This window comes from Panicum virgatum, chromosome 3K, assembly GCF_016808335.1.
Source record: "Panicum virgatum strain AP13 chromosome 3K, P.virgatum_v5, whole genome shotgun sequence".
NCBI lineage: Eukaryota > Viridiplantae > Streptophyta > Magnoliopsida > Poales > Poaceae > Panicum > Panicum virgatum.
The window spans coordinates 12,453,670-12,477,773 of NC_053138.1; the positions used below are offsets into that span (position 1 = coordinate 12,453,670).

At 48.8% G+C, this 24,104-nt stretch overlaps 1 pseudogene; it reads right to left on the reverse strand.

Moving 5' to 3' along the window:
• Window positions 1–11,709: 11,709 nt before the first annotated feature.
• LOC120697660 lies at window positions 11,710–18,906 on the reverse strand (annotated as a pseudogene).
• Window positions 18,907–24,104: the final 5,198 nt, after the last annotated feature.

Consider the following 24,104-nt stretch of genomic DNA (forward strand, 5'->3'; position numbering starts at 1 on the left):
AACCGCAACTCATAAGAAGTCCTGTGCATGAAAGCACGCAAGAAAATGCGGTTGGACACGTAACAAGTGGTGTTAACCGCCTCAGCCCAGTATTTGCGAGGAGTCCTATGCTCATCGAGCATCGTCCTCGCCATCTCAACCAGCGTCCAATTCTTCCGCTCTACAACTCCATTCTGCTATGGAGTGTAGGGAGAAGAATACTGGTGTTAGAGCCCTTGATCACTGCAAAAGGCGTCAAAACGAGCGTTTTTAAATTCTGTGCCATTGTCACTGCGGATCGCTCTCATGGCCTGGGGTAACTCATTTTTCAACCTCAAGATCAAGTCTCGAACAAACTCAAAAGCCTCATCCTTGGTTCTTATGAAAAAGACCCAAGAATAGCGAGAAAAGTCGTCCACAATCACAAGAACGTACCACTTCCCACCAACAGACATCACCCGAGAAGGACCGACAGTGTCCATGTGTAGCAACTCTCCAGGGTGAGAGATCATCACCTGATTAACAGGCGGATGTGAAGCGGCAATCATCTTCCCGTGGCGACACGGATGGCAAACAAGGTCTTTTTCAAACTTCAATTTGGGCAATCCTCGGATCAGGCCAAGTGAGCTCGGTCTCGACAACAAATCGAAGCTCAAATGTCCAAGTCTCCTATGCCACTTCCACAAATCAGAAGAAGGACCAGCCATCAAGCAATAAGAAGGGCCAAAAGGAGTTCCAGAGAAGTCAACCAAGAAAACCCGATCGCGAGGTGTAATCCGGCAAACCAAATCTCCCCTGGAATCCAAAACACGCGAGCAACCCTCCTTGAAGCGAACCTCAAACCCCTCATCAAGAAGTTGCGAAACAGAGAGCAAATTAAAGCCAAGGTTTGAAACCAAAGCAACTTCTCTCAAGGTAAAGCGATCAGAAACTCGAACAGCGCCAAGTCCACGTACCTTTCCTCTTACATTATCCCCGAACACAATGTACTCCTTTGAGCGCATCGGGGTGAGGCTGGAGAACCATTTGTCATTTCCGGTCATGTGGCGCGAACAACCTGTTCTCCAAGCCTCCGACCTGCACATCAGTAGTGAGACAAAGGGTGAGCAAATGTCTCAACACTGGGGTTAGCAAAGTGAGAAGCAAACTAGTGTCGAGCCATTTGCTCTACAGAAGGGTTAGCAAAACCAGACAAAGCGTATCCCCCGTCCCGTCTACCGCGTGACTGACGAACACCACCGCGAGGAAAGCGTGGAGCCTCAAAACCTCCTCCAAAGCCTCGGTCCCGTGGTCCATAGCCGTACTGAAAACGACTAGGAGCACGACCGGCAAAGCGACCACCCTCTGGAGCACGGTAACCACCACCGTCTCTCTGACCTCCACCTACACGGCGCGCCCTAGCATCTCGCCTATCACCACGCCGAGAAGGACCATGCACCCGAGCAGAGTACATGTCCGCGTTCCGTCTCTCCTGCTCTCTCCTCACAGCCCGCTTCCTCCTAAAGCAAAACTCCTCCAGGTGACCTTCCCTGTCACAAAACTCGCAGTGGTACCTCACCTCACGCTTGGGAGGTGGAGGCCTAGCCTACAGACGGGGAGGAGCAGCCCTCTTCTTCTGGGCAACCTGGGCTGTGGCAGCAGGGAGCGTGTCAAGGGGGTTCCTCAGCACATTGGGCTTTGGAACCCAAACCTGCTTCTGTGGAGGTGCTTTCGGTGGTTCTTTAATCACACCATCCGCGGGGTCAACAAGCGAAGGTTGCGTGCTCGTGCTAGCAGTGTTTCCAGCAGCCTTGCCAATCTTACCATACAACATGTCAAAGTCTGACTTCGTGTATGTGTAACCGACCCCAAACCCATCACCTCGCTTGAACTGCTTGATCATCATGCCCAACTGCGCCTCACTAGCAGAAACCCAACTAAGAATCGCCCTAAGATAGGTATTCTCATTCTCCAGGTTGGCTTTCTCTACCGCAAGATTATCCAAATCAGAGATCAAACCAGGGCAAACAGAGCAGTCAATAGGTGGGCTAGACTCTACGATCTTAGTCTTTCCAAAAGACTTGATCAAAACGCTCTTCTCCTCTAGCTCCAACCTAAGCGTGGGACAAAGCTTACAAGCGCCAAGCAAAGCAGGGCCTAGATCTAAGCTCCTCTAGTTCACAAACAACAGTAGCAAACTTGGACTGCAAAGAAGCTAGATCAGACTTAAAAATGGGACACTCATCGCATTCAAGCACATCGCTAACAATGGGAGTGTCCTTGACAAGTTCAAGCTCGTGCTTGGCCTTGGCTAGCTCGTGAGATACGCCAGAAAGCGAAGTCTTAGCAACATCTAAGTTCGCGACGTTCTCATCATGCTTGGCACGGAGAGCAACAAGATCATTCATGTGAGATATGCAGCCAGCGCACTCATCCTCACTAGATTTCTCCCTAGCACAAACCAGCTCAGCCCTAAGCTTTCTACGCACTCTGGCTGCTTCCTTAAGCAGCCTCTTCTGGTTATCGAGAGCGGCGTTCAACTCCCTAACCTCTGTATCAAGCAGGTCGATCGTGGAGTTTACCTCTGAATCACTCTCGGATCCAGGAGAAGAGCCGGAGTGCGTCGGTATAGCATGTCCACCCGAAGACGCACAAGCACCATTGGCTTCGCCCGCCATGGTGCAGAAGCTCTTGCGCCGACCGGCCGCCAAGCAAAGGCCGATGAAGCCGGTGGCTTCCTTGTCCCGCTTCTTCTTCTTCTTGTCGTCGTCGTCGGAGGTCGGTGAAGAAGAGCGGTCGGTGTCGGAGCTCTTGTCGAGGTCGCTGAGCTGCGCCAGGAAGGCCTTCTCCCGCTTCTTGGCCTTGTACTGGAAGCGCTTCTTGAGCGACTGCTTGTCGAAGCGTCCTTCCTGGTCACGACTGCGGTGCTTGTGGCGCCGACGCTCCTTGTTGGAGCCTCCCTCGTCGCGGTCGCTGTGGCGGTAGTAGTCGAAGGAGTTGTTCTGGCCACCGCCGGACTTCTTGGGGGTAATCGGCGATGAAGTGGTTCAGATCACCGCAGTTGTAGCACCCGGGGTTCTTCTTTCTCTGCCTGTTGTGGTAGACGCGCTTGAACTTGCTGATGATGAGGCACAAGTCGTCGTCTCCCAGCGTCTCCAGCTGCACATCTGAAACAGAAGGCAAAGATGCAAGAGAAAAGCCAAGAGCAGAGTTAGCGTTAGAGCTCGATCCACCTGGGCCAGTCACAAGAGCGACGCTCTTGGAAGGAGGGGCACCATTGAGCTTGGCTCGTGTCTGGTTATCCACCTCCGTGGCCTTGAGCTTGCTGAAAAGCTCATTCACAGTCAGAGTCTCATAGCCTGCAGACTCAATGATCGTGTTCACCTTGAGATCCCACACAGAGCAGTCAAGTGCGTAGAGCAACTTGAGAGCCTTCTCGTGCTCTGTGTACTCAAGGGCACCAGCAGATCTGTTCGCATTGACCTTGTTCACAATCGACTGAAAACAACTGAACATCAGGTCAATGCTCTCACCCGGCTCCTGTGTGAAGTTCTCGTACTCACGCCGGTGAGTCTCGAACAGTCTGGCCTTCACTTGAGGTGTACCCTCGTGGTAGTTCTCAAGGCACGTCCAAATTTTGTGGGCTTCCTGAAAACCCTGGACGCGTGAGAACTCCGCACGAGAAACGCCAGCGAACAAGGCATTGACGGCCTTGGCGTTAGCCTCGTGCTGGGTCACCTGAAGAGGTGTGGTCCAAACAGCCAGCACCTCGTAAAGCTGGTTCGTGGTAATCTCCCAGACATCGGCTCCCATGCTCTGCAGGAAGGCTCTCATGCGAACCTTCCAGTAGGCATAATCCTCGCCGGAAAACACCGAGATCTTACCAAGACTCGTCATGGTCGCCGAGTGGTTTTCGAACCGGTTAAGGTACTGAAAACCTCAACCAAGCTCTGATACCAATTGTGGGACCGAAGCCGGCGACCAGAGGGGGGTGAATGGGAGCCGATCAAAATCTCTTCGAAATTCGAATCGTCAGCCTATGTCCCAAAATCGCCTAAATCCTCAAGCGTTCTGACCAAAGTTTGGAGTAGCTATTGAAAACCTAAACCAACACAAAAGGCCTCGAACGAGCGAGCGAAACCACGAAGCAAATCGGAAGCAAAACCGAAAAACTGCAGAACTGATCTGCCTGGACCGGTCTGACTGGTGAGCTGGACCGGTCTGACCGGTGCGCTGGACCGGTCTAACCGATCGTGCCTACCGGTCTGACCGGTGGCACCCAGAAAACCCCCGAAATCTTGGATTCAAACGAAGAATCTCAACCAAATGACCACGAAAATCGATGAAACTTGGGGGATAGCTTCGCCCCTACCCCGTGAACATATTCTCAAAAGATCTCGTCCTAAAGATCATCGAATCTTGAGAATTATGGAGGAGATCAAAAGGGATGGGGTTTTCTCTAGAACTCAAGAAATCGAATTCGAACGAGCTAGTGATTCCAGAGGGTTTAGGATAGGGCTAGAAGCACGGGAATCACAGCAAAGAACTCGTAGCCTCCTCTCAAACAAGTGAGCCAAAAACGAAATCAAAAATCCATTGCACAAGGCACAAAACCTGGGGATTGAATCGAATCAAAAGCCCAGAGGGCACGAGGAGGATAGGGCCTCCTTTCCCAATCAAATCCCTTACAAGGTTTCAACAATCCATGGACAAAATTAACTCAAACGAGAGGAACAGGGGGAGGGAGACGCAGGGGCGGCGGCCTGGGGGAACAGAGAATTCACGGACAAGTTCTAAAAGCCGCACTTAACCTAATACAAGTGAAGGGGTATTTATACCCGCGGGACCGGTCAGACCGGTGCGCTGGACCGGTCAGACCGGTTGGTTAGACCAGTCAGACCGGTGCCAGGGACCGGTCAGACCGGTTGGCCTGCAGCACCCCCTGTACACGATCTCATCCGACGGCCGAGGTTCTTTCTTCGAAACGAAGTCTTCTCCGCGATGCCGCCGTCTTGATGGAGATCCAGTCCGCGGTTTTGGAGGGTCCGCGAAACCCGAGTAGATGGCCGGTTTTGAGAAAGCCGCCAAAACCTCACGCGCGGGAAAATTCCCGCCTCCACGCCGTGGCCCTAGACGCCGTTCCCGCCTCGGCCTTCTGACGGCCCTAGACGCCGCCCGACGCCCGTCACCTCCTCGCCCGCAGCGAGGCCCTAGACGCCGTCGACCCCCGTCGCCTCCGTCAGTCCCGAGACCGATGCCCGTGCCTCCACGACTTGGCGTCTTCAACCGCCGTCCGCGCCCTTGGTTTTGTGGCGCAAACCAAGAAATCCGTCTTCCGTCGCCGCTTGCGCCCTCGATCCAGGAGTGGACGCCACAGTTGCCGCCCGGTCCGAGCTCTGGTCCCGGCTGCCCTTCACCGCTGTCCACCGCACGGTCCATCGGCCACAGCACCTCCACGGCAGCTCTCCGTCGACACTCGATGCCCGTGTACCTGCAATCCAAAGACCAAGCGCACGATCACACCACAGGGTTGACAATTCACTCATCACAAGCAGGATGGAGTACTCAACATTCCTCAACCAGCCACGGAAAAGGCCTGATGACCTTTCTGCATATCCCTGTTTTTTTTAGAGCTGCATAACCCTGCTTTGAGCTGCGTAAAGCCGCACCGCCGATGTACCAAGTAGTAGACCATAGTGGGTGGATCGAGCCGGAAGCGTTCAAAGGCCAAGCAGCATGGCATGGAAGAGTCAGAGCGGCAGCTAGCAGCTAGAGCCATTTATATTCATGGTTGTGGATGGTTTGCAGATGGTTTCCCATGTAGCTCGAGTCCAGTGCCGGTGGTTGGCAGCCGGGCACGAAAGCAACCCAGGAACCAGTCGTGACCTTGGACCGGATCCGATGCGCTTCGATTCAGAGATCATGGGGCCAGTACGTCAAGGCCGCCGTTGATCCGGCCACGGCCATGTTTGGGAAATCTTTTTGTTTCATATGATCAAATCACGTCATGCACATCAAACTTTTATGTGGGGAAGAGGAGTTTGAAATGTTTCGTTTGCTGTTTTTTTGTGTGTGTGTATAAAAATTTCCCTTGCTGTTTGGTTGTTTATTTGCATTGCAATTAGGGTCTTCTATGGGGCATAAATAATTGGCGTGCAGAAACAATCCGGAAACTGCCATATGTCCTGATTTCCACAAACCTAAAGTTGACGTGCCAAAACGCACCGTCACGCATGACACATCTTGTTAGGATGCCATCCCCATTCATACTGCTTTAGCTTAAGAGCAAGTTTATTCTGATCTATATAGAGATAAGCAGGTAGACAGAGCAGAGATTGGCGGCCTTTCCATTTTTTATCCTTTTCTAGGAAAGTGATGCCTAGGGGTTTTAGTTTTACCACCTCCCTTATGTAAAAAAAATGATATTTCTTTGAAAGATGTAAAAAAAAACGAATTGAGGCAGACGACAGCTGAGGAGTAGAGTCAACATTTCCAACTTCCCTGGATACACCGGGAGCAAGCAGCCCGCTGCCCGGCCGTTTCAGGCGGGTCAAATAGTCAACAACCAAGGGATCTCCCTGCAATTTGACCCGGACGCGCAGGCAGGAGACGACGGCCGCCCCGTACGTGGCGTGATCCGTGACGCACGCTCTGAGCTGTGCCTCGTACGCCTTTGTATTTTTTGCCACGCGTACAAACAGGCCGACGCTGTACGGACGCGGGGCCGGGCGTGTCGCTGCACGTGGGCCCCGCTGTCGGCGGGCGTGTGTCCACGTACGCGGACGGTGTGTACGCGGCGGGGGCTTCCCGCATCCGCCTAAGGATTCTTCATCGATACTTGGCTGGCGCCAACGACGAGAGTCTCCAACGACATAGGTCACGCTCCAACAAATTCTCCAACGAGGCTCCCACACCCACGCTTAGCTAATCACCCACATCTTCGCTAATCGCCTACATCACGTACGCGATTATCTTTAACCAAAGCCCTGTGGCCACGGTAGGGCGACAAATGGCGGGCCGCCACGCGGCCGGATTAGCAAGCGCTGCTTTGAGATTAGTATATGCGCAAGACCCAGCTCATGAGTTTATTAATGAGGCCAGGTTTAATTGTTGACCTACTTACTTAATTGTGTATATATAATATCTCCGGAGGAGTACGGTACGGTGCGGTGTATGCGCACGTCATGAATAAGCAACTAATTAAGCTTGCAGATCGGATCCCAGGTGCTAATTCGAGCTGTCACGGGTGTTCTCGAAGCACTTGTCATGTGCTCTCTCGTGTTTTCTGAACAGGGTAAGATATCTACTGTATCTGGTTCTATGTTTTTTTTTCATCTTTTTCATTGGGAACCGGCCGGTGAGATTCTCTAGTATCTTAGGCCTTCTCTACTCCCTCCCTTCCGAGTTCGTCAGCTAATAATCTCTATTTATCTCATCTTAGAACGAATACAATGTGAAAAGATTTCTTCACAATTCATTCTGCCGAACTACAATTCACAAACAAGCAGCACAAGACACAAGGCGTTGACACACAGGATGAACAAAGTACAAGAATGCATGGCAGAGAGATCAACGGGAAATTAAAGAGATGGCGCGCTCGCTCTCGTCCACACGAAGACGAAAAGGATAGATAGCATAGCACACTAGAGAGTAGAGACAGCCACACCGATCGAGACGACGGCGACCGGGCGACGTACGTGGCGGCCTGACCAGACTGGATTTCTTGCGAGTGAGGCTTGGTAGCTTACCTGCCCCCGCCGCAGCCGGCATGCCGTCGGGTCAACGACGGCCGCGGATGCGTCTCGATTCAGCACGAGCGAGTCAACACACACTCGGTAGCAGCGGCTTGGCGACAAAGCTTCGCCGCCGTTGACAAATCTGTTTGGACGGGTGAATTGCTGGGACTTCTTCTCATTATTTTGTGCATACTAAAGTTCCCACTGCTTGGGGCAATTTTATTTAGATGAAATAAATCTTTAATTTTTCAGGTTTTGCGAATAAATCATTATGCTAAGTAGTGTTTGTCTACTTTCTCTGTCCTAAAATAAGTGTTTGTTTAGCCTTCAAATTTTATCCCACAAATAGTGTTCTTTTAGATTGAAGTAAAGTTTGTATTAAAGTAATAGATTAAAGCAATATCAAATATCAAGAAAAATTATACAGAAGTGCATGGATCCAATCAAATACTACACATATGGTCATTTTCCACTACTAGTGATGTGTCCGAAATTTTCTAAACGAACACCTATTTTAGGACGGAAGGAGTACGAGTTGTAGTCCCTCTAGTTATTTTTTAAACCTCAACAACTGGACTAGCCTTGCGCTTGCTTCGCTCTAATCAGTTTAAATCTCAACTAGTCTACGGATCGGAGGATGATTATAACTACCGAACTAATGAGCAGATTTTTTTCTATTTTTTATTAGAATTTCTAAAAACTTTTCTAGAACACATGTCATGATGAGAGTTAATGTGGAGCCTCCAAAAAGACCCTCTAATTTAGTAATAATATGATACGATGCAACAATCAGACAATTATGACAACACATACTTCCTCTGTTTTTATTTATATGTCGTATAGGTTTGTCTTAAATTAAACTTGACAAATGTTGACCAAATTTATAGAAAAAATGATAATATTTACAATATCAAATTTATTTCATTGAATCCAGCATGAAGTATACGTTGTTGATAATGCATATGTTGGATAGTATAGGTGTTGCTATATTTTTCTATAAATTTGATCAAAGTTAGTCAAATTTTATTTAGGACTAACCTAATACGACATGTAAATAAAAACGGAGGGAGTATATAACATGTCAATTTGCTTATAAAAATAAAAAGTTCATGTGTTCCGGTAATAAGTAGACCATGAATTTCAGGGCCGTGGACCCGTGGTGCGGAAATGCCCAAAGCTTCACTGTAAAGCTACCACCACGCGCACCGTCGTTGACAGATGGTGGAATTTCCGTCGATGGGTTGACGGTTGATCGCCCCTCGGCTTGCCTTGGTCGCTGGGGAGCAGGCAGCTAGCTAGCAGGGGAATGAACCCGGAACAAGAACAACGCGTCCCTGCCGGTCTTCCCTGAAGCCTGAACCCGGCCTCAAAGTCTCTCCAAATGCAGGAATTGTTCCATTCAACCAACCCCACTGCTACGCACGGAGTACTAGCCTTTCTTTTACCTTTGGCTGCGCACGCACGTCGTCTCATGCATGCCGCAAGTCGCTGTAGCTAGATTTCGACGGCATTCTGCTGCGAGTATACCACGACGCTTCACTGCGGTCAGCTAAGCTTCGGACCTTCAGTAGGAGTGGAGTGGCCAGCCGGCCATCACGCATGACCCAAGCGGATGCGTCATCGATCGCTCTTGCGTGGACCGGCACCTTCTAACGCGTTCCAGACTCTGGATAGGATAATTGATATTTGATCAATGCCTTAACATGACACTAATTGAATTCAAGTTCAAACTTCTGGATAGGATGAAATGCATTCAAAGTCAAGGGCAGCTTCAACTTAATAAATGTTTTTCAATGGTTCGGGTAGTTTAACTTGTTTGGAAAGACCTGTTGCTTTCTTTATTTTTTTCTCATATGAATGAAGTTGCCTAGAATGATCTATGAAAGTACTAGGAATATAAAGTTTTCACTGTCTCGAGCTAATTGTGGCAGTTCTCATATCAGCATCGAAACAGTCCACCCCTATTGTTACAAGGAAATTCAGTTTGCAAAAGAAAATAAGCTAACTCGACCTAGTTCTACCAACGTATGTCCTTGTTACACACTTATAGATAAATTATGGTTCAAACCGAGAGATGATAAATGACCAAAATTCAATTCTAAAAAAAAAGATGAATATGTATTCCAAGTTCAAGACATTGGAATTTAAAGGTCAATTGTTGGCTGAAATGGTCAAGGCTTAATTCTCAAAACCTGACCTTTAATGCATATATATACTAATTGAAAATCAAGTTCAACAAGGCTCTTTTTAATGTTAGCTGAAATGTATTCCAAGCCCAGGGCAGCTTCAATCAGTTTGACCTGAATATCTTCAAAGATTCTGTTAGTTTTACTTGTAAGAAGAATAATCTACTGTTGCTTTGTTTTCATAAAACGAAGTTGCTTAGGTTTTCAAAAAAAAAAAAACCGAAGCTGCTCAGAATGTTCGGTGGAAATACCATGAACTTTTTCAGTGTCTCGATCCCTCTGGCGTTCCAGCATCAGTATTATTTCTGAAACGAAACAACCATTACGTGCATACGAGCTTTCCGTACGCCACTTGCTATCGCCAGTGTTTCCGTAGAACTTTCTGATAGGGTTAAGACTGACCGTACGGGTCTTCCCCACTGAGATGATAAATTGCCAAGATTCAGGGTTCAGGCCATTCTTTAAAAAAAAAAGTGCGATTGCCATTCTAGAGTGGGAGGATTGGTAGGAGAGGCACTCAGTTATAATTGGCAGTTCTGAAGGGGGGAAACGAGCCCAATGCAAAGCTAACTGACCTTGCAGAGCAGAGAGCACATTGCCTGCACCTTAGGCTCCGCCGCCCTCTCTCTTTCGTACTAGTCAGTTTCATTCCCTAACTGAACTATCGCCATGACATGGCTCCTGTGTTCCGTGATGAGCAACCACTTCTCTTATTGTTGATTCATTCTTTAGCAATCAAGGCACTCCCCTGATATACTATAATAAATACTCTACTACACAAGTTATTGATGAATACTTACGTGTAGAGTTGTGTAGTAGGAACTGGTCAACAAACACTTGGTTTCCTTGATGGTGAGGATTCACTACTTGTGGGTCGGTGGTCTCGTGGGCTCGTCTCGTGGAAGGCCCGGTGACAGCTCAGTGGCATTTATCCATAAATGATCGCCGTCCCTCAGATAATACATACTCCTTCCTTTTCAAATCATAATTCGTTTGAATTTTTAATCTCAAATTTAACCGCTCGCCTTATTCAAAAAATTATCTCTTTTTGAATAAAATGAGTGGTCAAACCTTGAAGGTTTTGGTGCAGACAAAGGAGATCATGAAAGTGCATGTCATTATCAGCGTGACCGCAGAAAGGGCTCGACCGCTCGATCAATGTTTGGTGTTTTTGTGAATCTGAGCTGCCGAGCTGGTACGTTAGGACAGCTACTGTAATTTTAAGCCATAGATCCGGGTGCTGCTGCATCGGGGCCGTTCAACATACATCGTCCAGAACGAACAGCCCTCCACCGTGCCGCGATCCATCTCTGGTGCGCTGGGCCCGAGGCACCGCCCCCGTCGCCGCCGCGCAATGCAGCAGCCCAACTTCCAGAGTCACAAAAAAAAAACTTCCAGGGCGCCTTGCTTCTTCATGCCCCTCGTTGCTTGCCAGCCACAAAGCAGATGAAAATGGCAACGAGACACTGCTTGTTGATTTGGTCAAGGCATGTGCTCGGTACTCTCTTGTCGCACAAGGCCAGCAACTGCACAGTGTTATTCTGAAGAACGGTTTTAATGCATCTGCATTTGTGCAAGCGACCCTGATCCATTTCTATGCTTGCAGTGGTCTTATTGGTAGGCCTTGCCCAGATGCAATTCAGATTGTCAGACAAGTCACACATAGCATCGTGGAATGCTGTTTTGGCTGGTCTATTGAGAAGGGACCTAATGCATGAAGCACAGCAGCTGTTTCAGGACATGCCTGCCTGAGGGACACCATTTCGTGGAGTACTTTGATGTCTGGAGATTGCTAGAAAACAACTAAGTGTTCATTAAGCATGCATCAGTAAATGAAGTCCTGACAGTAATATTAAAATGCTATTGACAAGTGACGGACTGACGGTACAAGGACTACTTTTTAACATGCCCCAAGGTATGCACGCTTTACAAACGGTGTAAACCGGGCCACTGAGTAGCAAAACAAGCCACTATGGTGTACTGCACGAAGACACTGTAGAAGCGTATGAACGACCTATTCACAAGCATGCATCTTTCAGGAAATAAACATAATATCTCAAAGGATCATGCATGCTGTAAAAAACAAAATGTTCTTGGCGTCACACTCTTCATTCCATGTCAGACTCCCTCATCGACCTGGGGCTGCAGATGATGTCGAACTGCTTCTCGATGCTGTCCTGCAGTATTGTGATCTGCCCCTCCTTGAGAAGTATGTCTTCGTCCAGGGCTTCGATCTTCTTCTTCAGTGACACCATGATCTGCTTGATGCTGATGTTTCTTCTCAGCTGCTTTGCTTCCTGCCACGACAGGTCCCTCTCCTCGGTCACTGTTTTTAGTGTCCCGCGGAGAGCAGTAAGCTCCTTTGCAGATTCTTGGAAATCCTGTTGTATCTCATTCATTGCTTCATCCTTCTTGGATACCTGTAAAGTGCAGTGCACTAAATTTGTAACAATGGAGCATATAGACTGTCGATGATCAAAAACCACTTCAGGTAAAGGACCACGAGAAAAACTATCATATGAACATGAAGCTGAAATCTAAGATATATATATAGCATCTAACATGGAACAACATCCTAGAGTATTAGACTACCTGTTTCAAGAATCATGCCTTTTCGGATGGTACCAAAATAACCAATGATTGGTTGTCAATTGCTGCCTATTTAGGCATCGGCAAATTGATCTGCACAATCCACTTGGTGTACACAAATATCTACTTTATTCTTCTCAGGACTTCCTTTCTTTTACGACTAGCAGTGATGATCCCTGGAATGAATACTTGCTGACCAGATGCCTCTAAAACCACAATATATTGTTTTATATGCTACCTCGCATCATCCTAAGTTTAGAAGTGGTTCCGGAAAACTTATTGGAAGAGCATCTACAGTAGAATAAATCTCGACTTGGGCATATTTTATCATAGATTCTAAGCAAGATGTCAAATTTTGAAAAGTAATGAGTAGCACAATGGATTTGTACTGTTAACATAGAATTTTTAGACCAATGAGATGGAAGTTAAATCTCCCGTCCTCTAACCAAGTCGTTCAGCAAAAGCCTGCTTATAAGTATTTTGATTTTTGAAAGATACTGAAACCTGAATATTACAAAGCTAACACCCGATAACTTCACAGTAATACATGATGAACGGGAAATCATTCTCAAAATCCTACTTTGATCAGAGAAAAGATATTGAACTGTTGGTTTATTGGGGAGTAAGTATGTGATATTACCTGAAGCTCTAACTGTTTAGTCTCGTGGGTGATGCAAGAAAGTTCATCCTGAACTCTCTGGATCTCGTTTCTCATAACATCTTGGAGACGAAGTGAAGATGCTAGACCCGCTTCCAGTTGTTCAATGTCAAGTTCCTTTGACAAGACTGCCTCTTTTAGTACTTTGCTCAGCATAGTCTCTTCTTTCAGCTTGTGTTCAAAATCATCCTACATAAGAGTGGAAGTTATTCAGTGGTGGCAAAATATGCTTAAGAAACTAAATTACTAAAACCATTAAACCATTTCAACTTTTCATAAAAGTTAAATCACTACTAAGTGGACTATAGGCATCCTATGTAAATTCTTATTGTAGGAAGTTTCAGAAAAGCACGTTCTATAGAACATAACTATCCAGAAACATACTTATGGAGAAACTTTACTGTCACAACTTTTTAAATTTGCTTCAAATAGCAAAAGTCCTTTTGTACCAGAAATAGCTCACCATTTGCTCCCTGGAAGGACAACTTCCAGCAATCTCACCAGATTTTTGTTGTACATTTAGCTTTTCACTTAGTACATAATTGATTGTCTTTAAACTTTGCTTCAGACTTTCAATTCCTCCTTTGATGCTCTGATACTCAAAAGTGTAATCACTGACTGTTAACACTGTTAGAGTATATTAGGCAACTCCAGATATGGTAGTTTAGGATTGATGTAATCCCGTGATAGCCTTCCTTATCTCTAGGGGAGGTGCCTTGCCCTCCAAGTCTTGTACTCCTATATATACCGCCCAAGGGGCTCATTGCAATACAATCGACAGCATTATACGTATCCTACCTTTCCTACATGGCATCAGACGCCTAGGTTACGAGATCCTAACCCTAGCCGCGCCGCCGCTTCCGCTGCACCCGCGCGCCCCCGGGGAGATCGAGATTGATCTCCGCCGGGGGCAGCGCCCTCCTAGGATGCGCCGTGGATCCCTCTGATCCGCGCCGCCGCCGTCGTCAAGCACAGCAGAAGGACCTACCTCTTCCCTGGCCGCCCCATGGCGGCGCCGCTCGACGTCCACGTCGGGTACCACATCGCCATGGGGGCGCCACTGGGCCTGCATGCCTCCGTGTCATCCTCCATCTCGGCTCCGCATCCGGATCCGCCCGCCCCTCCCGCGCATCAGGCCAGGCGCCCCGACTCCTACCAGCGCCGCCGCACCGCTGCCATGAGCGTGAGTGCGTGGCTGCAGAGGACCACTGCGGGGATGCCAGGCCACTGCGCCATCGGGGCCGGCAGGCCACCGCACCGCCAATCGACGTCGCCGCCGGGCCGCAGCGCCCTGGGGCTTCGCCCCTCCCGCCTTCCATCGCCGGCTCTCTCCTCCGCGCAGTCAAGCCTGCGTCCCCTTCGTCCTCAGCACCGCTTCCGCCGCCGCCTTGTGCGCGAGGATGCGGCTGCGAGGGCGGCTCGGGGGCCGCCGGTCCACCCCGCAGCTGGAGCAGAGGCCGCTCGGGTCTCGCCCCCTCTGTTTTTGCCCCTTCCTTTGTCCTCTGGCCAACAGGCGGATGAGGATAAGGTTTGGGGGGGCATTATTTGGTGCACCCGAGATTGCACCCGCAGGTTCGTCTTGATGCTGCTGCTGATTTTTCCTTTTTCCGATCTTAGATCGGTTTGCGTCGCCCTGCCGTTCGTCTTCGATCCATCGTCGACCCTCACGAAGGACGAGGTTGTTGCTGCGCCCTCTAGGCTGCAGCGACGACGTTCGTGATCAAGCCACCCTACCGGTGTCGCCGCCTTTTCAGGCGGTGGTGCTACTCGCCGCCGGTCTTTGTCAAGCAGGCGCTCGATCCGCCTCCGCGCCTCCAGTCGTTCTCGCGCGGACATCGCCACCGATGTTCCTGAAGGAAGATGTCGTCGCCACCCCTGATCTGAGCGTGACACTTGCTGCAATCTGCGCCGTCGCCACCCCTGTCCTGAGCATGACCTAAGTCGCAAACCGCGCCATCTACCATCGTCATCCGCCGCACCGTCCTGCTGCTATCTTCGGCAAGAAGCTGCTGAGTTTGTGTACTCGAGCACCTCGACGACGCTTCGACCCGCGCCCCCTCCACGGCTTCAACCACGTCCACCTCGACTTCGGCTACTACAGCACTAAAGGGCTATCATCTGCATGAGTCTCCAGTCAAAGCTTTCGCACCGGCATTCCGACTGCAGGGGGGATACGTCTCCATTGTTCTCCAGTCTGACCGTTCGTGTTGCTACCGCTACGACTGCGGGGGGATGTTAGAGTATATTAGGCAACTCCAGATATGGTAGTTTAGGATTGATGTAATCCCGTGATAGCCTTCCTTATCTCTAGGGGAGGTGCCTTGCCCTCCAAGTCTTGTACTCCTATATATACCGCCCAAGGGGCTCATTGCAATACAATCGACCGCATTATACGTATCCTACCTTTCCTACAAACACATCATTGCCACTTAAAAGTTCATTTTCATGTTTCTTCTGTTTGATCAAATCCAACAATTTGGTGCAAAGTTGGCTGATCTTATCAAGCAATGACAAGCCTTGCATCTGTAAACTGGTCACTCTAGCCTGAAGCTCTTGGTCAAGGCGAATTGAGCAGAAGCTGGCTCCATTTCCAGCACCTTGCATACGGTTTAAGAGTGTAATATTCTCTTGTCTAAGGGACTTTACTTCAAGATGACAAGATTGAATTTCGCCTCTCAACTTTTGCTCCACCCCTGTCAGTCTAATAAGTTCCATTTGCAATTTTTCTAGTTTTATCACTGGCACACTCAACAAATTTCTTATCTAATTCATCTGTACATCCTTGTCTCAGGCCTGTAATTGTCCTTTCCAATTTATTACATGTTGTTTGTAGTCTTGCAATCACTTTGTGCAATGCTTTGTTCTCTCCCTCCTTGTCCTTCAAGTATTTCCGGATGTGGTCCCTTTCCTCCACGACCTCAGCAAAACGAGCATGCAAATCTACTGAGGAATTCTGGAGCTTCTCATGCTCCATTCTGAGTTTATCTAGATCATCATTTAGTTTGCTGTTTTGCATTTCCAAACTTGCTGCTTTAGTTGAAGCTTCAGCCTTGTTTGCTTCTAGAAAAGTAACTTCTCTCTGAAATGAGACATTTTGCTCTGCAAGCTCTCACCCGTTCATTTAGTCTCTCTTCTTCAGATTGAAATCTTGAAAGTCTGATGGACCAATGACCAATCATGTGACCTTCTGTCCATTTCTCTCTCAAGTGTAGTCTGTATTTCACTGTTCTCCTTCTCCAGCCTCCTAGTTCTGGTATCTAACTCTTTCTTTGATTGCTTGTATTGCTCTTTGGCAGAAAATCTTTCTGCAACACGTGCCTTGATCTGTGAAGACAGTTCATGTGCTAATTGTTTCCTATCTTCTGTCAATTGCTGGATCAATTGAAGCATGTCATTTGAGCTCATTCGCTTATCTCTGAGCATGCTGAATTCATATTCTTCTCCACAAGGAACAATAAACCTTGACTCAACTTCTTTAGCTCTTTGAAGCAACCTGTCATCAGTTTCTTCCTCCCCTAATGCAAAATCAATCGTGAAAATATTGAGAAGCATCACAAAACCATGAGTCTTCATTGAATGGAAGAGTCCTGAGATCATACCTGAGGTAGAAGAAGTGGAGGGACAATTAACACTAGGAGGTCTCACATCTTGCAAATCTTCATAAATATCTTCAACAGAAGTAGCACTTTCTCTCTCAAAAGCATCTGACATGCTTATGTGGTTTCTACTTGCATTGCACATAACTGTAATCTTGCAGGTATCTCCTGTACCTTCTTGAGCAATTTGCCGAAGCCAAACATCTTTTAAGTCCACATCTAGGTAGCTCTCTGTAGTATTTTTCGTTGACTTTGGTATAGATGGTACTGTTGGTTGGGGTCGAGGTGGCCTTCCCAAATTAGAAACCATAGATGTGGCAGAGGAGTACTGCTTCTGTTTCTCATTTACTGTTGCATCTTCATGTATCCATGTATCGATCTAGTACTTCATTCTTGTTTAATAAATTGCTTACTCTTGTTGGCCTGCATCGGAGAGCAATGGGAGAGCTAACAGGAGAGTGCCCTGCTGAGCATGAACATCTTGAACAAGGAGAATCATTTTCGATGGTAGAATGTTCTTTAGGGATCTGTATTGCATATTCTCTCCATATTGGATTTCTTTCTGGTGACCACATGTTGGGACTGCAAGTTAAAATTACTGTTAAAATCATTTTTTTCAAATAACATGATGAATAAAATGAGCCATGATACACGTGGCCATCAGATCAAAATGGGATTTGCCACAAAGATGCTAGTGTTAAAGTGGAACTCAATCACAAGAATATATATATTTTGGTGAGAATGGAACAACGTAATCTGTATGCAATCACTTCTAGCACAGATGATAGATGTCAGGGAAAATCTGCATGTGTAATGAAACTAAACAATTGTAAAGAGCCCCCTTTGCCAAAAGCAAATAATCATTTAATAATTCAAATGAGTAGAGTTTGCAGATTCACACAACGAACATATCCCGGTTTGTCTCCCATTTCCTTTCTTGTTCTATATGCATTTTCCCTTTTTTTCATTTAATAACATGTATAAACATGGAAAATATGCAACACCTGTTTATAGGCAGTACCATTATTTCAATCGTGGCATACATCATAGATTATAAGGGAGTACTGATAGTAATCATCAGGCAATGGAAACCACTTACATGGCATCTTTGGGATGCTGAGGTGCATCGGATTCATCATACAATGAGCATGGAACGTCACCAGAGAAGCTAAAGCATCGTTCGTCCAAGCAACTGTTTCTTGCCGTGGATGAGAATGACATGGACCTCCTGAGCTGCTTCGGATTGCCCGGTTCGTCCTTATTCCGCTTTTGACGATGGCTTCTGGATCTTGACAACCTTGTGCTGCAGGAACCAGAACTTCCCGTGCCCTCATCTCCTGTCTCCAGTGTATTTGTATGCTTGGTCCTGCTATCATTGCCTGGTGTCCCATTTTCCTCACCCGCATTTGCAGTGGAGGACCCAAAGAAAAAGAATCTTTTCATGTTTCAGACGTGTGGAAGATTCATAGATTCCCCACAAATAGAGTCCCTGAATAGATGGATCGTGGTGAGCAAAAGAATAAACTATGAAACACATTAGGTAGCAAGGTTGTACATCAGAATAACCAGATAGCAAATGCTCTCTTCGCGAAGTAGCCGGAAAATGAAAAAAATAATACTAACAGGTAGAATCGGGAGACAGAAAAGAAACTGAGAATGAAGGAGAAAATTTTCAGTATTCCACGTATCCTAGGCCAGGAATTGAACTAGCTGACACCTCCCAACTGAAATGCACACGTGGTCCATCCCCGCATCACAGCACCTCCCGTAAGAAATCAATCGAACAAGTTACACGCACGACCACCAACACACCAGAGAAGGCAGTGGTATTCGTTTGATCCTCGATCCTACATCCTAGGACACCGAACCGCCGAATCCAACCCTCATTCCAGGACCAGCAGCGACAACTGAACCCTTAAAACCAGTCTCGAACAAAAATTCGTCTCGCGGACCATGTCCCATCGACCTCTGATCCTAGAGCCACCGACGACCCAAGGGCTCCCCTTCGGCCCTTGATCCCGGCGCACTAATCACCCTAAAACCCAACGCGGAATCCAGAACCCCCCGTATCAACTCCAACAGGAACTAAACCCGAACGATAGTTCGCAAACCTCGACCCTGGAGGCTGGAGAGTGGAGATCGGAGCGGCGGCGGCGCGCGGCGGAATCGAGAAGAAGCAAGAGACAAACCTGCGAGAGAATCCCAGGCCCGGCGCGGCGCGGCGAGGGCGGTGTGGAGTATGGATGGGGATGGCTCGCAACGGTCAGGTCCGGGTGGCTTTGGCATTTGATTAGCGCGCACTAATTGCGATTAAAACAGCTGGAGGCGGCTGCCTCATTTGCAGCTTTCCTTTTTGCAGCGGGGAAAAAAGGAGACGGAGGTTTTGAAATTGGAGCGGCGAGCGGGTTGGTGGGCCCGTAAGGAGGGGCGGGGACGTGGATCCATGGCTGTCATGTTGCCTTGTGGGCTGACCCGTTTAGGAAGTGAGATGGGTTTGATGCAGCAAACCGAGCTCCCACTCCGACATCGGGCTAGAACCAACACGAATCAATTCGCCTCAACAAGATTCCTGAACTCGGGGATCTTAAGTGTAACCTAAGAATGTACCGGCAAAATTCACACAGATGGAAAGGTGCGTATACTTAGACGGCGCAAGATTGAACTAGAATTGCTTGCCCCTGTCCAAAGAAAATGAGATGCGGGAACGGCTCGCTGGAAGCAAGGCGCCAGGACCCACCGATCCGGTGGGGACGACTCGCGATGGGGCAAGGGTTGTGGAAGGAGGGATTGAACGAGAGGGATGGGAGGGGACTGCTCACCTGGGGTTGGGGGGGGGGGGGGGGGTGGGGGGGGGCGGCGTCGCGTCAGTGGAGACGAGAGGTGGCGTTTGGACGCCGGGTGGAAACATTCAAAAATTGGCCGCTCATAATGCTGCCGCGCGAATTAAAAAGAGGAAGCCTAAGCAAATTGTGAAGCCGAACCAGACACACACACGGTAACTTGGTTGCTGCTGGCGACTAGCATATGGGCCGAACGAAGCCCATCAGAGGAAGTTCGCACGCAATTGGGCCCAGATCAATCTTTAACAACACGATTTGTATTCCAAGGTTTTGCCACTAGTCCGCAGGAGGCTAGACACATGGTTATAATCAACCCACTGAGAGCGTCCCTAATGAGCCGGTCCACGCCTCTGGCTGTCATGGAAGTGAGATAAGCAGGGCCGCTCTAATACAATATATTAGCTAAATTTACAGATTTTAACTCCTTTGTAAAAATAGAAATCTTCCTAAAAAATATGATATCCAACAAACTATGTATATCTTGACTCTCCATATTCAAAACCTCTCAACAGAGCTACAATTCATTTGTAAATAAATCAGATACTCAAACATTCAACAATTCTATGTGCAAGTAGCTCACCAATGCAGCCATCATACACGTTGAATTGCTCAGCATTATTGACCAGATCCTCAAGCATCGGCCATCAAAGGTTGTTGGAGGAACCACCCGACAGTGCATCGATCCGACACCAGATTGATCCAACTCTCCCTCTTGGCGATGTGCCTTTAGATCCCCCTACCTGATGCAAACTGAGCAAATGGAAGTGTGGGAAAAGAAAGTCGTTTCCTTCGGAGGCGTTGAGACGAGCAGCGTCGGTGCGAGGGCGGCAGGGCGCGGGAACAGCGCCGACGTGAGGGGAGCAGGAGTGGACTGAAGTAGGGCGGGGTAGCTTGTACATGTCAACACGAGGGGGTCGGTGGAGAAGAAAAGAAGCCTGCCTTCCGATCTCCATGGGACGGTCTATGGGGACGTTTAGGGTGTCGATTGAAATTCATGATCGATAACTCCCAAATTCATTAATTATTAAGATGGTTCGGAAGCCTGCAGAAAATTAATTACACTTGGGTTGGCTTTCAATTTTTACCATGCCAACACTACTAGAAAACACGCCAAAGGTCCACCCCAAAAGTACCGGTATGAAGATAAACCGGTACCTATACTAGATGGAACCTATGGACAAGCCTTAGGTACCGGTTGATAACACCAACCGGTACCTAAGGCTCTCCATAGACACCGGGTGGTAATTTTTACATTAGTACCGGGTGGTACCACCAACCGGTGCTTATGGATGAGCCTTAGGTACCGGTTGGTGTTACTAACCGGTATCTCAGGAGCCTTAGGTACCGGTTGGTGTTACCAACCGGTACCTTAGGCTCATCCATGGATTACTTTAAAAGGAAAATATCTATCTTCCCATCAGAAGTGATGTGTAGGTAAGATGGTAAGAAAGGTGCATGTGAAGTCAGAGATCCTGAGTTCGAATCCCGGCCAGACCTTTTTGACAAAAATATTTTGGTAAGAGAGCCTTAGGCACCGGTTCTTTTACCCGGTGCTGATGACCCTAACCATTGGTACCACTTTCCGGGTACCGGTTGGAAAAACCGGTACCAAAGGTCTCTTTTCTAGTAGTGCAAAATCGAATTGCAGTTCCTATGGCAAGTAAGACCGCAAAGCCCCCGCGTCGTCTCCCTCGGAGGCGACTTGGGCGGTGCCCACCCCCGCCGCAGCGCACCCCCTCCCGACCTCCCCGTCCACCTCGCCGCTGCCGGAGTAGGGCGCCGGAAGCCCGTGCACCTACGGGGAAGGCGGCGGCGGGGCCTCTCCTGTGCGCGAGCAGGCACATCCGCGCACGACGAGCAGCGCCGGTGCCGGGCTCGGTGGCGGCGGCGGCGGCCTGGGGCTGCGGATCCGGTGTCCGGGGAACCGGATCCAGCACCCCCGGGGGCTGATCTACGCGTTGCGGCCCCCACACGGCGGGCTTGTGGCGGTGCCGACCATGGAGGCGGCAGCGGCGGCCCGGGGCAGCGCGACCCCCTGGCCGGATCTACGCGGAGTGTCCGTCGCGGCACGTGGCCGGTTGCACGTGGTCGCCGGCGGCCGGATCCAGCGCCCCAGGGCCGGAGGCACGTTGTGGGACCCCCGACGCCCCTGTGCGGCGGCGGCGGCATCACCCACGCGGGTGTGTCCGTCGTGGGCGCGCGTGCGAGCGCCATGGTGACCGGCGGCCACCTCTGCTGCGGTTGCGGCCGTGGCACGTGCAATCATGGAGCTGGCAGCAACGGAGACAGCAGCAGAGGGCGCATGGTGCTGCGGCAACTAGGGGACGAGGGATTTGCCAGACGAAAGTCTTGCCCAGCCTCTGGCCGGGCCGGCAACGACGACGTTCAGTGGACGCCGTGTTTCCCCTTGGGGGCGTTGTCGAGGTGCCCTCCTCTCCCTAACAGGTCTCTCTCGGTGAAAACCTTGTCTGAGTTCGCTCAGGCGGGTGGCGGCGGCGCCCTCGGCGTCGTTCCTTCGTTGGAAGCGTCGTCGTTGGAGAACCTGTTCCGTTGCAGCCTGCGGTCATGGCTCGTGGCGATCGGCGGCGACGGCCCCTCCTCGGAGGCATCGCTGCTTGAGAACCAAATCAGCATATGACATTGATGGCTAGTTGGCGGCTAGGGGTTGTCTCGTCGTTGTCGGCTGGCTGCTTGCAGCGAACCACGACGGCAACTATGTGCGGCGTGGGGCAGCGTAAATGGGCGGCGCTTGCAGCTACGACTTCGTGAGACGACTTGGCTTGCAGCGGACCGTGGTGCGGTACATCGTCGGAAGACGGCGCAAGCGACTACCCTAGCTTCCTAAGGCCGGCAATAGCTTTGTTGCTATCCGTGGTTGTGCTACATTTCCACCCTTATGCTGGGGTGTGCGTGTGTTTTTCCATTCGTGATTATGCCATAAATTTGCCCATGTGTTTGGGCTCTGGAATTGGTTTAGACCTAGTTTAGCTAAGTGGTTGTTGAGATTTTAGCCAGGTTTTTTCAAATTAACCGAGCAATGTGAGTTTTGTCTCATTTTTCCTAAAAATAAGACATTTTGATATGTGGTCTGCCACACTTTTTGAATACAATTCAGGTGGGGATACTCCCCCGTGACCATTCAAAAAAAAATTAATTACTCTTCGGCAGGCCGGTTGCTCGATCTATGACGACAGTCGACATGCATGGGCATGGCTAGATCCCTTGTAATAAGCCACGAGGAAAGCTAGACACTGTTCCTTCGTTTTGTCTTGCCCTAACCAAACAAGACCGACGTACGTAACGCACCTGTCTGTCACTAATTTGTATATGCGTATTTAAACCGAAAGGAAACAGGCCGGCGGATGACGACATACATGCATGCTGTTGATCAATCATCGATGGCATGTGAGGCAGCAGCAGCGCGACCCTAATCTAGCTAATAGTCTCGGTTGGATCAGGCTGGAGCGGCGCGCGCGCGCGCGCGCGCGAGAGAGAGAGAGAGAGAGAGAGAGAGAGACGATCATATGCATCTAAAGGCCTGAAGAACCTTAGCTAGTAAGTAGCATGACCTTACCGTGGACATGGCAAATGATCGGGTTGGACTCTCTGCTGGTAATCTATAAACAGCTAGCTCCTCCTAAACTTGTCTTGTTGAAAGAAAGAAAGAAAGAAAGAAAGAAGCACTGCAAACGCAATGCCAACCGACTGTGTCGTCACCCATCAGGCAATCACTAACTATCAAGAGTCTCTGTTAATTCCACAATAATCCTGCAGTCAAATAAAGCGGCGGCCTTGGAACATGTCCATTATATTTTCTTAGTTATTGGAATATCATGTGACACACTCAACTGCACTACACATCACCTTTTAGACCGGGGGTGGGGAAAAACAATGACCTTATATATATAGCTAGTATTTTAATTAATATGCGCTAATGTATAAATTATATATACAATATCTTGTCATATATAGCTAGGCCTATAGGTACTTGCTATTTTTGCCATATATACTTGCTACTATCGCACATTGACACCAACAAAAAGAGGACCCAACTGAAGCAAGCAATGCAAGCACACACCTCCACTAGTAGTGATCGACCGGCCAAAAGCAAGCCGCAGAATCGTCCCCCTAACCCTAACCGGCCTTCAGTCGACCAGACGTTCTTTGCTCCTGGAAACCTTTACAGAAAAGATGGCATCGATGATCAAAGGTGGTGAAGTCCTAGTCTAAAGTTACTTGCCACCGCCTAAAGTTGAAAAATGCGCAAGCAAATCAACCAACCAAGATACAGTACAGATGCCCTATGCGGGGCATAATGTCACCGGAATGTAGACAGAGAACCTGGTGGGCCCCCTTGAAGTAATAATTGGGGCACCATCGCACACATTAGGCCCTGTTTAGTTGTCTCCCGTAAAATTTTTGAAAAAGCATCTTTCTACATTTGAAGTACTAAACATAGACTAATCACAAAATTAATTACAGAACTCATCTGTAAATCGCGAGACGAAGTTAATGAGTCTAATTAATCCATCATTAGAGAT